Source organism: Neofelis nebulosa, chromosome 8 (assembly GCF_028018385.1).
Source record: "Neofelis nebulosa isolate mNeoNeb1 chromosome 8, mNeoNeb1.pri, whole genome shotgun sequence".
Lineage (NCBI taxonomy): Eukaryota > Metazoa > Chordata > Mammalia > Carnivora > Felidae > Neofelis > Neofelis nebulosa.
Genome location: NC_080789.1, coordinates 140,230,172 through 140,243,187, shown reverse-complemented (window position 1 = coordinate 140,243,187; position 13,016 = coordinate 140,230,172). Strand labels below are relative to the sequence as shown.

General features: G+C 41.3%; 1 long non-coding RNA gene across 1 annotated transcript; it reads left to right on the top strand.

Moving 5' to 3' along the window:
- The first annotated feature begins 8,540 nt into the window (after nt 1-8,540).
- Nucleotides 8,541-11,542, top strand: LOC131484093 (uncharacterized). The gene is made up of 3 exons (XR_009248018.1): nt 8,541-8,648; nt 9,764-9,877; nt 10,730-11,542. It is a non-coding gene; the product is annotated as an uncharacterized LOC131484093 (long non-coding RNA).
- The last annotated feature ends 1,474 nt before the right edge of the window (nt 11,543-13,016 follow it).

The window sequence follows — 13,016 nt, the reverse complement described above, 5'->3', positions numbered from 1 at the left end:
ACAAGATGGCGGCCATCTGTGGACCAGGAAGAGGGCTCTCACCAGAACCTGACCGTGTTGGCTTCCTCATCCCAGACTTCAGCCTCTAGAATCATGAGAAATACATTCATGCTCTTTATAAACCACCCAGTCTGTGCTGCTCTGTTATGGCAGCTCAAGCTGACTAAGACATACTTGTAGCAGCTTAAAAATATTAATGTTGGCTGTAACAGGCAAAGTCCTGATGAAGGACATTCTGCCTTCCTGTACCCCCCTTCCTCACTCCCCCTTTATATAGCTGATTGGAAAACTGGCTTCCAACTGGGTGCCAATCCTCAACTCAGAATATTAAATGAGGACAACTCCACGGTTTCAAGCATTTCATGATCTCAGAAATCACATTTAACTATCTAACATATTCTCCTCACACGTACCAGAAAATCAGTAATATCTGAGCAAAGTTTCTCTGAACTCAAAACCACGGGGAAAAATTATAACTTTGGGTAGCTATAACTTTGTTGAATCTTTTATCAGAAAAAAGTGAAATGATGTATGTGACTATTTCAATATATTTTCCTATTGATTCCATTCACAAAGGAAGAGAAAAGGTAGCACTTTTTAAAGAAAAAGGATCCCGGGTGTAGATGAAGTCTATCATATAATGAATTCTGGTCTCCTCGTGTCTTTTCCTCTCCTTGGCAGTATTAGTTAAGGCTCTTCCCTGTTACTGGAGACCAGCGCTGAGAGGCAGCATTAATGCAATCAACATCATTTTATCAGTTCCATTATTCCTACTTTCAGTGCCTGCTGAAAAGCACTGAAAGCACTTTGAAAGATTGAGAAGTTCTTTGAAAACCTTTTCCAGTTGCAAATAAGAAAAGAAGATTTTCATTCAGAATGCCTCCCCTTGCCTCATAAATATGTGTTGCCAAGCCAGCGACATCTTCTCCCATGACACCCTGTATGGGTTTTCTCTTTCTTTTGGTAAGGGGCAGGAACATGGGTGTAGCTATGATCGAGTCCACTGACCTAGGAAAGATGACCGCTCCCCATGTTAGTGAAGATAGGTCAGGAAACATAGCACGGCATCTAAACTCTGGATTCTGGAGCCCCGTGTGTTCTAGTCCGCCCCCAGCGCTGAAAGCCATGGGACCGTGGGCTGCTGCTTAACCATTCTGGGCCCAGTTCATCTGATGCACAGCAATGATAAGAAACTATGAAGATGAACGAATTAATAATTTAAAGACCTGAGGCTTATGCCGGGCATATACTGTCACATATGTGTACTTAGTAAGACATATGAATAAGCCATCTGATTACGGACTTAATCACTTCTTCTGACGTCAGGAATGCAGCTGTTCCTGTCAGTTCCGTCACCCGCCATCTTCCCATGTGAGGTGATCTCTGTCACCTTCACGGGTCAACCATCCCCAACCATCTCAACTCAATGTCCTCCAGAAAAGTAAAGCTTCCACTAGACCATGATACAATGAATCACATGGAGGAAAAAGTCCATGTTTTTGAAAGTCTTGGTTTTCACGCAAGAGTGTTTCAGACAGGGACTTCCATCCGGCTCAAGAGAATTTTGAAATTATTCGAAAGTGACAGCTTCATATCGGGGAAATAGGAAATAAGTGATGTTCAATTGACACACCTCCGGCATGACTAAGGTGTTTAATAAAACATACCTGATAAATACTGAAAAATTCTAACTCTGGGTTCAATGAGCGATTGCCACGATATGGCATAATGCGTGTTCATACAACTTCACAAAAACCAATAAAGACATAGAGAAGCTAACCTATCTTTAAAGATTTTCTGGAAAGAAGATGCCATGATATCACAGAAAATATTTTGTTCTAGCACACAATTGCTTCTTCTTGTTGTTGTTGCTGCTGTTTTTTAAATCTGAGAAGGCACAAACAAACAGCCACATATACAGAGGCTTTATCTGGTATTGTTGTGTTGGCAGAAAAGTATCATATATCTGCTACGAAGGAAAACTAATACCCCAGGAGATCTCCAGCCAACTGTCAGAAAAGATTTACGGATGTCTGCAGAATTATGAAATACTCTATTAATTTGCCATAGTTTGTGATTAATATGCACGGATCATTGATACGTACTGCTGGAGACTTATGTTAAGGAATACCAATGTTAAAAAAGGAATGGAATGACAGAATAGGAGAAGCTTCGTTATTCACACCTATGAAACATCCCAAGGCTTTCTCAGACATTTTGGGCCAACCGAAAGCATTTCGCTTTCTTATACTCAACCGCCAGAATAGATAGTCCCTGCACCAAGATTAATCCTTTCAAGGCAAAAAAGGATTTTACTAAGTCCTGCCCAGCTGGCTGATAACCTCAGCAGAGGTCCCAGATAAGGGAATCGCACCGAAAAGGGAAAATAGAACACTGAGTTGGCAAACGTCTGGAGAACTCACTGTGAATGCTGTATATCTACAGGAAGATCCATCAGCATTAGGATTTTAGGAAACAGGGCTTCATCTTAAATATGGTCATTCCAGACTGAGAGAGGCAGAAATGCTAGAATAACCTTGGCAATTAACAAGGGGTTAAAGCTGATATTTGGGTTCATATGTTTTCTTTTCCAGGCAATTAGCACGTTTCATTTAGTTCTGAACAAACTCATCAAATAGGAATGACCCCCCCCCAAAAAAAAAAAAAAAACCAGGTAAATTTAAGCTTCCAAAAGAATCTCCTTCAGGCACAAAGAGGGAAATAAACTGTGTGAGATAGTCATTGGTACAAGATAATCAACCTGTACGAGTGAAATCGGGGCCAATCTATTCCTCACGCTCATGGAAAAGGCGTGCACATCACAATAAAAACTTTCCAGACCAGGTGCATGGGGTTCCACAGAGGGACAGACATGCCTTCCCCTCCTGGCAGCTGGGATGCAGGCCCGCCACCAAGAGATGCCTACTCCTGATGAGGACGAGCTCCCCCAGCCATCTGGGGGGTCGGCCGCGGGGTGCAGAAGACGCTGCTTCCCCACAGTGGCGAGGAGATATCCTGCTGATGGCAACAAGTTCCACAGTAGATAACTCCTTCTACACGCCTACTTCTCTGCTAGTTTTGGAAGCAACATCTGTTTAACAAATGTCACGTGGCTGCCTCCAGGAACCTCACACACGAAACGTGCAGGTGTTCTGGTTCCATCTATATGACAGCCTTGTGCAAGCACACCTGCCTGGGGCCTGGGGGAGCAGGACAGTGATTCCTCTCCAGGGCTGGTCATCAAGGGAAGGGAAAGGGTTGGGGGGCTCTGGGGTCCGGGACTGTCTTATTTTTTGATCTGTTTATACAAGTGTATTTACTTTGTGAGAATTTAGTAAGTTGTATACATACAATTTGGGTGCTGTTATGTACGTGAGTTGTATTTTAACTTTTTACATTTTTTACATGTCAAAGTATATTTTAGCATCCTCTAAAACTTTTATGAGCTGAAAGGATTAGTACGAAATGAGTTGAAATGAAAAGGTCACGAGGAATCACTGTATGACTTAGTCCCGTGCCGCCTTGCATCTTTGCACCAACTAAACTAAACCGTGCTGCCTGCATTTTGAGGGGTCCCAGAGGGCCCTGAGGGGCAATCGGGGTCCATTTCTTTTGAGTGCTCTTTTTCTAGATGCTTAGGGATTCAGCACAACCACTGACGAAGCCTCAATGGCACTGGGCATCCGTGTGATTCCCTGAGAAACCTCCCATACACACGGGATCTATCTCAGCTTCAGAAGTTTTGAACATTCGTGTTCCAAAATGTTCCATGGAATGTCTTCATTTGGTTCAGGTATTTTTTCAAGATTCTCAGATCTTCTGGGAAAATGAAGGAGCTTCTGTTGGGACTGCTGGTGGCCTTGGTGCTCAAACTCTCCATTTAGGAAACCGCGGGTTGATGGCACCTGGGCTCACATGCTTCCCGCAATGGATATGTCCCCTGTTTCATATGCATAACCTATATGATATGTATAATAACTGTGCTCTATGGTACAACTATATAATATGGTATAATGAATATATATATGCAAAATAAATGCATACACACACACACTTTGGATTTCTACCATGGTTCTTGAGTTGCCTCACAATCTTATTGGTAGCTTTCTAGATCCGAGTTAATTAGCTGTCTTGTATTTATTGAAAATCCAGACCTTTCTCATCCATACTGTAGATGTTGATGTTAACCAACACTTACCTGGTGATCATGGGCACAGGAGGTGCAGAGAACTCTGCTGCAAACAGGGGTGTTGGCAGGTGATGAGGAAGAACAGGGACAGGAATAACCTTGCTTGTGGAGCTGAACAACACATGCGTGGGGTTAGCAAATACCAAGCGGTTAAGGTGGACCTTGAAGAGAGAGCTGTTCAGGAGATTACTACTGAATCGGGTCAAATTAGATCACATCATTTGGCACTTATGCCGTGAGGCCCCGTAAACCTGTTGGTGACTTTACCATCGCTCTTGTAATGATGTTGTTGGCTTAGGCAGAAAAACCTTTCCTAGGGGTTAGGAAAAAATTCCTTTTCCCAGGCCCGCCATAAAACCAAGAGCTCCTTTCCCGCCTTTATTGACTCATCTTTCTCCGAAATCAAGTGCATTCACCTGTTCTTGCAGAAGACTTGACAACACAATCAGTTGTGGTAGAATTATTCCTTAACGAGGGACTAAGTCTTCCCCTGCGCTTTTCTGTCTTGTGTCAAGATTACGGGGTGCTCATCAATATGGATACTTCTCTCAATGGCTTCTCTTTTCCTTTAAGCTTTGAAGTTCACGTTTTTAAGATTGTTTTCCTTTTGCAAGCGGTTGCTAGTACTTTTGTCTGACTAGTATTGAATTTGGCACGCTCTAAAAGTGGTGCACGTACACAGCGATACACGCATACGTTCGTATTTGCATCTCCGGGCAGGACAAATGGCAAGGAAACCACAGCCCATTGAGCAGGCCGTCCGAGTCGTAAAGGGAAGCACTGAAGGGCTCTTGCTTGTGCTCTGCAGCAGTTGGTATAATTTGCTTCTGATGCGTTTACAAAACTGCAGATTTGGCAAAGTTCACTCATTATGTTCCTTGTGAAATTGTCAAAAAGAAAAAAAAAAGTTGCTCAAGCCTCGAAAAGTGATTACGAGAGAGATATCTAAATGAAATAAAATATTTATATCCCATTGTAACACGATTTTTAAATACCCGGTTTTAATCTATTATGACTTTCAGCTTAATAGGTAAAGTCCATTAAATGTCTGTTTTAAACTGCTTTTTTCCCTACATGATAATTCCTTTATTTATGAAATAAAAACACAAGTGAGTAAATTAGTAACAGAATGGACAAAGAATATTCTCAAAGGACAAACCTAACTGTCATATCTTCATATGGTTTTTTGGTACAGTTATTTCTGCATTGGAGGAATTAATCGAATCTAGCCACCCGCTAGTGTCATTCCAAGATAATCCAAGTACTCATGGCCTTACAAGATCACATTTCTCAGCAAGGTCTGAGTGGAGTCAGAAATTCAGATAAATCATTTTTAAAATGTTTCATTAAGGAAATAATTCCATATGCTTTAAAATATGCTATTTATAGCAATGGTTGTTTTTATTGCAAGACTCTGGGTTATAATACTGGGAGAAAAACACCACAGTTACTAATAGATTGCTGAATATTTCTTTTCAAATTAAGATATGCATTCTATTCACAGATTAATTCCATCAAAATTAGTTTGGGGACAGGGAAAAAGGCAAAAAAGATACTAGAATGTTTGAGGCAGATCTTCACATTGCTTTTCAACTCAAGTTAGTTCTATATTGGAAGAAAATAAGCTGTAATTGATAAAATTCACACACTGCCTAATGATACTCTAGTTTGAGTATGAAATATTAAGTTTAATTAACCTGCTGAAGAATAACCGTAAGTCCATAAATTCAAAACTTTACACATTACAGTTATATCTTCAAATGACTAATTAAAAATTTATTATTAGTGCTACTACAGATGCTGGCCATTCTGCAACTTTGGATCCAGCTGACTGGAATCAGCAACTCTGCTCAATCACTTAACTAAGTGGTTAAGTTTCTAATAGGAAAAGCAGCCACCACTTATTCCCCTGGGAACAGGTAAAGCAAATGGTTTCTGTAGCCTAATTCAAAGTTAAAAGTCTGAAAAACAAAGAACAAAAAATAAGAAAGAAGAAGAAAAACCTAAAGCAAGTACAAAGAAGGGGAAAAAAAACAGAAATCACTGAAACTGAGACAGAAAAACAATAGAGCCAATGGCACCAAAGTCTGGCTCTTTGAAAATAAATAAATAAAATTGAGAAAACTTTATCAAGACAGACAATAATCTCAAGAGAGAAGACACAAATTATTAATATCAGGAATAAAACACGGGACATCACAACAGATCCTGTAGCCATTGAAAGGATAAGAAAATATTACAAAAAACTTTACACTCAGACATTTGACAACTAGTAAGAAAGGGACCAATTCCTCAATAATCACAGACTACTGAACCTCAAACACAGTCAAATAGACAATCAGCATAGCCCCATAACAGTTTAAAAAATCAATTTGTAATTATAATACTTTCACCAAACCTCAAGCCCAAGTGGCTTCACTGTAGACATCTACCAAACACTTAAATAAGAATTTACAGCAAACTTACTCAATCTTTCCCAGTAAACAAATAGGAGGAAAGTCTTAACAGCCCACTTGTATAAAACAAGTTTGGTATAACTTGATACCAAAACCAGACAAAGACAGTACAAAAAAAGAAATCAACTGACCAGTATCTCTCCTGAAATAAGATACAAAAATTATCCCCAACCTATTAGAAAATCAAATCCAACAATGTTCAAAAATAATATGCACCATGACCAAGTGGGGTTTTTCCAGGTATGGGAAGCTCATTCAACATTTAGAAATCCATCAATATAATTCACCATATCATTAGATTATAAAGAAAAATCACATCATATCAATTGACATACACAAAATATTTGATAAAATCTAATATCCACTCATAATTTTTAAAAAAAACTCTCATTAAATTAGGAATTGAGAAGTCTTGCAGTTTGGTAAAAAGCAACTAAATCTACCTACAGCTAACATTATACTTAACTAAATACTGCATATTAGTTCCTAATATCAGGTACAAGACATGGAGGTCCACTTTCACCATTCTTGATTCAACACAGTATTGAACATTTTGACCACCACCAGAGCAAGAAAAAATAAAATAAAATGGATACATACAGGAAAAGAAGAAATAAAATAACTTCAATGTGCATATGATGTAATTGATAATTAATGAACCCAGAAATAGCCCTACATAGACATAGCATATTGATAGGTATATTTTGCATGGAGGTGCAAACCAATACAATGAAGGAAAGATAGCCATTCAACAAATGGTGCAAGAACAATTGGATGTCCAAGAGCAAAAAAACAAAACAAAACGAAAGGTCAACTTTATACAATTAACTCAAAGTGGGTCACAGACTTAAATGTACATGTAAAATAATTAAAAAAGCATTAGGGAAAAAGTAGGAAAAAAAATCTGTGGGACTTGAAGTAGGCCCTGAGTTCTCAGACTTAGCAGCAAAACACAAGCATGTCCGTAAAAAGAAAAATTGATGAATTAATTTCAACAAAATCAGAGACTTTTGCTCTGCAAAAGATCTTATTAAGAGGATAAAAGGACAGACTATAGACTGGTAGATGATATTTTCAGACCACATATCTAAAAAGGACAAGTACCTAGAATATATAAAGAACTCTCAGAAACAAACAATCCAATTAGGAAATAAGAAAAGATACCAATAGTCGTTTTACTAAAGAGGATAAGCAGATGGCAACTGACTGCAGAAGAGGATTCATTATCTGTTAAGGAAACGCATACTAAAACCACAATGAGATATCACCGCACGGTACACCTATCAGAAGGGTTTACAAAAACAGTGACAACTTCGAACACTGGCGAGGGTGGAGCGGCATGGATCCCTCACACGTTCTGGTAGGAATGGAACATGGTAGAGTCACTCTGGAAAACGGTTTGGCAGTTTCTCAATAAAACTACTCAGGTAACTAGGGTAAGATTCCAGTTACACTTTAGGGGCGTTGGTCCCAGGAAAATAAAACTACGTTTAAAAAAGCATACACAAATGTCTATGTCAGCTCTGTTCATAATATCCCCAAACTGGAAACAACCCAAATGTCCTTCAGTGAGTAAAATAGCTAAACAAAACTCATGTACGCAAATCATGGAACAGTCTTCAGCAATAAAAAGAAGTGAACCATCGATACACACAACAACTTGAATGACTCTCCAGAAAATTATGCTGAGTGAAAAAAAAAAGCCAATTCCAAAGGTTACACACTGCCTGACGCCACTTGTACATAATGTACTCGAAATGAAACACAGATTAGCAGTTTCCAGGGGTTAAATATGGGAGAGGGCTGGGGGAGAGACCACTTCTCCCCTGTTAAGTGTCTCCTCTGTCTGTAAAATTACAGCACAAGGTGCCCTTGTGATGTCAGTGGTCTAGATCTTGACTGTGCTGGTGGATACACAGACCTACACATGTGACAAAATGTCATGGAACTAAACACACACATACAGAAAGAGGACAGGTAAAAGTGGGGAAAATCTGAACAAGGTCAGTGGTTCATGTTAATGTCAGTTCACTGCTCGTGATATTGTATTATGGTTTGTCAATGTTTTGGCTGAAGGAATCTATGTAAAGGGTATATGAAATCTCTGTATTATTGATCACATGTGCATGTAAATCTACGATTATCTCAAAATAAAAAGCTTAATTGAAAAGCAGTTTTCAGGGGCGCCTGGGTGGCGCAGTCGGTTAAGCGTCCGACTTCAGCTCAGGTCACGATCTCACGGTCCGTGAGTTCGAGCCCCGCGTCGGGCTCTGGACTGATGGCTCAGAGCCTGAAGCCTGCTTCCGATTCTGTGTCTCCCTCTCTCTCTCTGCCCCTCCCCCATTCATGCTCTGTCTCTCTCTGTCTCAAAAATAAATAAACATTAAAAAAAAAAAATTTTTGAAAAGCAGTTTTCAGGGGGATCTGGATGGCTCAGTTGGTTAACCATCTGACTCTTGATTTTCTGCTCAGGTCGTGATCTCACAGTTTGTGGGATTGAGCCCTACATCAGGTTTTGCACTGACATGGAACCTGCTTAAGATTCTCTCTCTCCCTTTCTCACTGCCCCTCCCCTGCTTTCTCTCTCTCTCTCTCTCTCTCTCAAAATAAATAAACTTAAAAAAATAAAAAAGTTTTTAAACTATTTTTCGAGATGGGGCTCCTGGGTGGCTCAGTCAGTTAAACGTCTGACTTTGGCTCAGGTCATGATCTCGCAGTTCATGGTTTCGAGCGCCGCATTGGGATCTGTGCTGACAGCTCGGAGCCTGGAGCCTACTTCAGATTCTGGGTCTCCCTCTCTCTCTCTGTCCCTCCCCTACTTGTGCTCTCTCTCTCTCTCTCTCAAAAAATGAATAAATGTAAAAATATATATATTTTTGGAAATAGATTCAAAAATCCCAAATAGAAGCAAACAACAATCATGAATGAACACATTACATTTCTGACAGCTATGTGAATCTGACCACTGCTGTGCCGCTGTCTCCATCCCGGGTAATTTGCACTTGGCCACATGACAACTTGGGTTGAAGATATGCTCGTGGTTTGCACAAATGACTGTATTATGTCTCATTAAAGATCATAAACACCAATCAACCTAATCACAAAAGTGTTGTTTCAGTGTTCATATGGCTATTTAATCTGGAGGATGGTGACAGAGATGAATAACTTTATTATGTTAATCATCGCATTGGCTACTATAGAGAAGAGGCATACATCCCTTATGTTGTTTTGAGTGAGTCACATGGGAAATTTCGTTTCTGAGATTTCTTTTAAAAGTGGGGGGGTGATGGGGGAGGGAGGGAGGAAGGAAGGAAGGGAGGGAGGGAGGGAGGGAGGAAGGGAGGAAGGGAGGAAGGAAGGAAGGAAGGAAGGAGGGAAGGAAGGATGGAAGGAAGGGAGGAAAGAAGGAAGACAGGGAGGAGGGAGGAAGGAAGAAAGGAAGGAAGAAGGGAGGAAGGAAGGAGGGAAGGAAGGGAGGAGGGAAGGAAGGGAGGGAGAAAGGAAGGGAGGAGAGAAGGAAGGAACGAGGGAAGGAAGGAAGGAAGGGAGGAAGGGAGGAGGGAAGGAAGGAGGGAAGGAAGGAAGGAAGGAAGGAAGGAAGGAAGGAAGGGAGAAAGGAAGGGAAGAAGGAAGGAAGGAAGGGAAGAAGGAAGGAAGGAAGGAGGGAAGGGAGGAGGGAAGGAAAGAAGGGAGGAGGGAAGGAAGGAGGGAAGGGAGGAGGGAAGGAAAAAAGGGAGGAGGGAAGGAAGGAGGGAAGGGAGGAAGGGAGGGAGGAGGGAAGGAAGGAGGGAAGGGAGAAAGGGAGGAGGGAAGGAAGGAGGGAAGGAAGGAGGGAAGGGAGGAGGGAAGGGAGGAGGGAAGGGAGGAGGGAAGGAAAAAAGGGAGGAGGGAAGGAAGGAGGGAAGGGAGGAAGGGAGGGAGGAGGGAAGGAAGGAGGGAAGGGAGAAAGGGAGGAGGGAAGGAAGGAGGGAAGGAAGGAGGGAAGGGAGGAGGGAAGGGAGGAGGGAAGGAATGAGGAAGGAAGGAAGGAGGGAGGAAGGGAGGAAGGAAAAAGACCTTACACAATCTAACATCACACCTCAAGGGACTGGCAAAGGAAGAACAGACTGAGGCCAACGCTGGCAGAAGGAAAGACATAGTGAAGATCAGAGCCGAAATATATGAAATAGAGGAACGAAAAATGGAAACGATCAACAAAACAAAGAATCGGTCCCTCGAAAAAACAAATAAAATGGACAAACCTTTAGCTGTACTTACCAAGAACAGGAAGGAGGGAGGACTTGTGTAAATTGAACTATAAATGAAAAAGGAGACATGACGACTGATGCCACCAATGCAAAGGACCCTAAAAGACGACTCTGAACAGTTACATGCCAAGGCAATGGACAACCTAGAAGAAATGGATACATTCCTAGAAACACACAGCCTACCAAGGCTGAACCATGAAGAAACAGAAAATCTGAAGAGACCAATAAAAAGGAAGGAGATTGAGTCAGTCATCAAAAGCTTCCCAACAAACAAAAGTCCAGGATCAGATGGCTTCACAGTAAATCCTACCCAACATTTAAAGAATTCACACCAATTCTTCTGAAACTCTTCCCAAAAACATTGAAAAGGAGGGAATACTTCCATACTAGTTCACAAGCCTACTATTACCCTTAGAGATAAGGAGACTATTGGGGTGGCGGGGGCGGGTGGTGGAACAACCACAGGCCGACGTCGGTAGGTGCAAAAATATTTAACAGAATACGAGCAAACCAAATTCAACAGCACAGTTAAAGGATCTCACACCACGATCAAGTGGGATTCATCCCTGGGTTGTGAGGATGGTTCAACGTCTGTGTATCAATAAATGTGATCAACACATCAAGAGAATGAAAGACATAAGAATATGGTTATGCCAGGGGCGCCTGGGTGGCGCAGTCGGTTAAGAGTCCGACTTCAGCCAGGTCACGATCTCGCGGTCCGTGAGTTCGAGCCCCGCGTCAGGCTCTGGGCTGATGGCTCGGAGCCTGGAGCCTGTTTCCGATTCTGTGTCTCCCTCTCTCTCTGCCCCTCCCCCGTTCATGCTCTGTCTCTCTCTGTCCCAAAAATAAATTTAAAAATGTTGAAAAAAAAATTAAAAAAAAAAAAAAAGAATATGGTTATGCCAATCCACGCAGAAAAAGCATTTAACAAAACTCAACATCCTTTCCTGATCTAAAAAAAAAAAAAAGTCCGGGGCGCCTGGGTGGCTCAGTCAGTTAAGTGGCCGACTTCGGCTCAGGTCACGATCTCACGGTCCGTGAGTTCTAGCCCCGCGTCAGGCTCTGTGCTGACAGCTCGGAGCCTGGAGCCTGTTTCAGATTCTGTGTCTCCCTCTCTCTCTGACCCTCCCCCGTTCATGCTCTGTCTCTCTCTGTCTCAAAAATAAATAAACGTTAAAAAAAATTTTTTTTTAAGAAAGAAGTCCTCAACAAATTAGGTGTAGAAAAAAATCAGACCTCAACACGGTGAGAGTATGTGTGCAAGGGGCATGGGCCATCAGGAGTGGTCATTATAGTGATCTACCACCCAGTGTTGAAAAACTGGTACAGTAATATTACCTAATATTTACTGAATGATGTGTTGGGTCTCTGCTAAGCTCTACATTCAATCTCATCTAAATATCAGAGCAACCTACTGGGAAGTTCATTTGAAAGATAAGAAAGTGAGTTTAGAGATGCCTGGTACTTGAACCAAGGTCGGTGTGACACAGTCTGTGTTCGTAAATACCATGTTACGCTGCCTCCTTCCGTATCGTGCCTCTAAATGAGGTCCTCAAAGCTATTCTTGGGTTCTGAGTCATTTTATTTAAAGGATATTTATTTTCCATCATCCAGATATGAGAAAAAAGTGTTTTTCCGTACTATACTTCTGGAGGAAATATCGACAAAACCACTAGTTATTTTCATGACTAATTCTACCTGATCAGTACACGTTCATCAGAACCAAATTTTAGAGCCATCGAATGAATGGTCAAGGTCGAGTAAGAAAGCTGAGTTTGGACCCCAGTTCTGTCACGAAACAGGTGTGTGAATCCTGGGGTATGGCTCATTTCTTCTCTGTGTCCCAACAGGTTTTCACTTGTAAAATAGAGACAGTAACCTTTTCACGGTATTATCATGAGGATTGAATGCGGCTTTGGAAAACACACACACACACACACACACACACACACACTTCGTTAATCATAAAATGCTGTAAAAATACAATACATTAAATTGATAGAAAAGAATCTGGACTATATTTGTGCGTAACTACGCCTCTTTTGTTAAAATCTCTTTCAGGCTGTTGCAATGACCCAATAGAATTATAGATTAATTTGGCTGGAATGAGTTTTCTACCTCCTA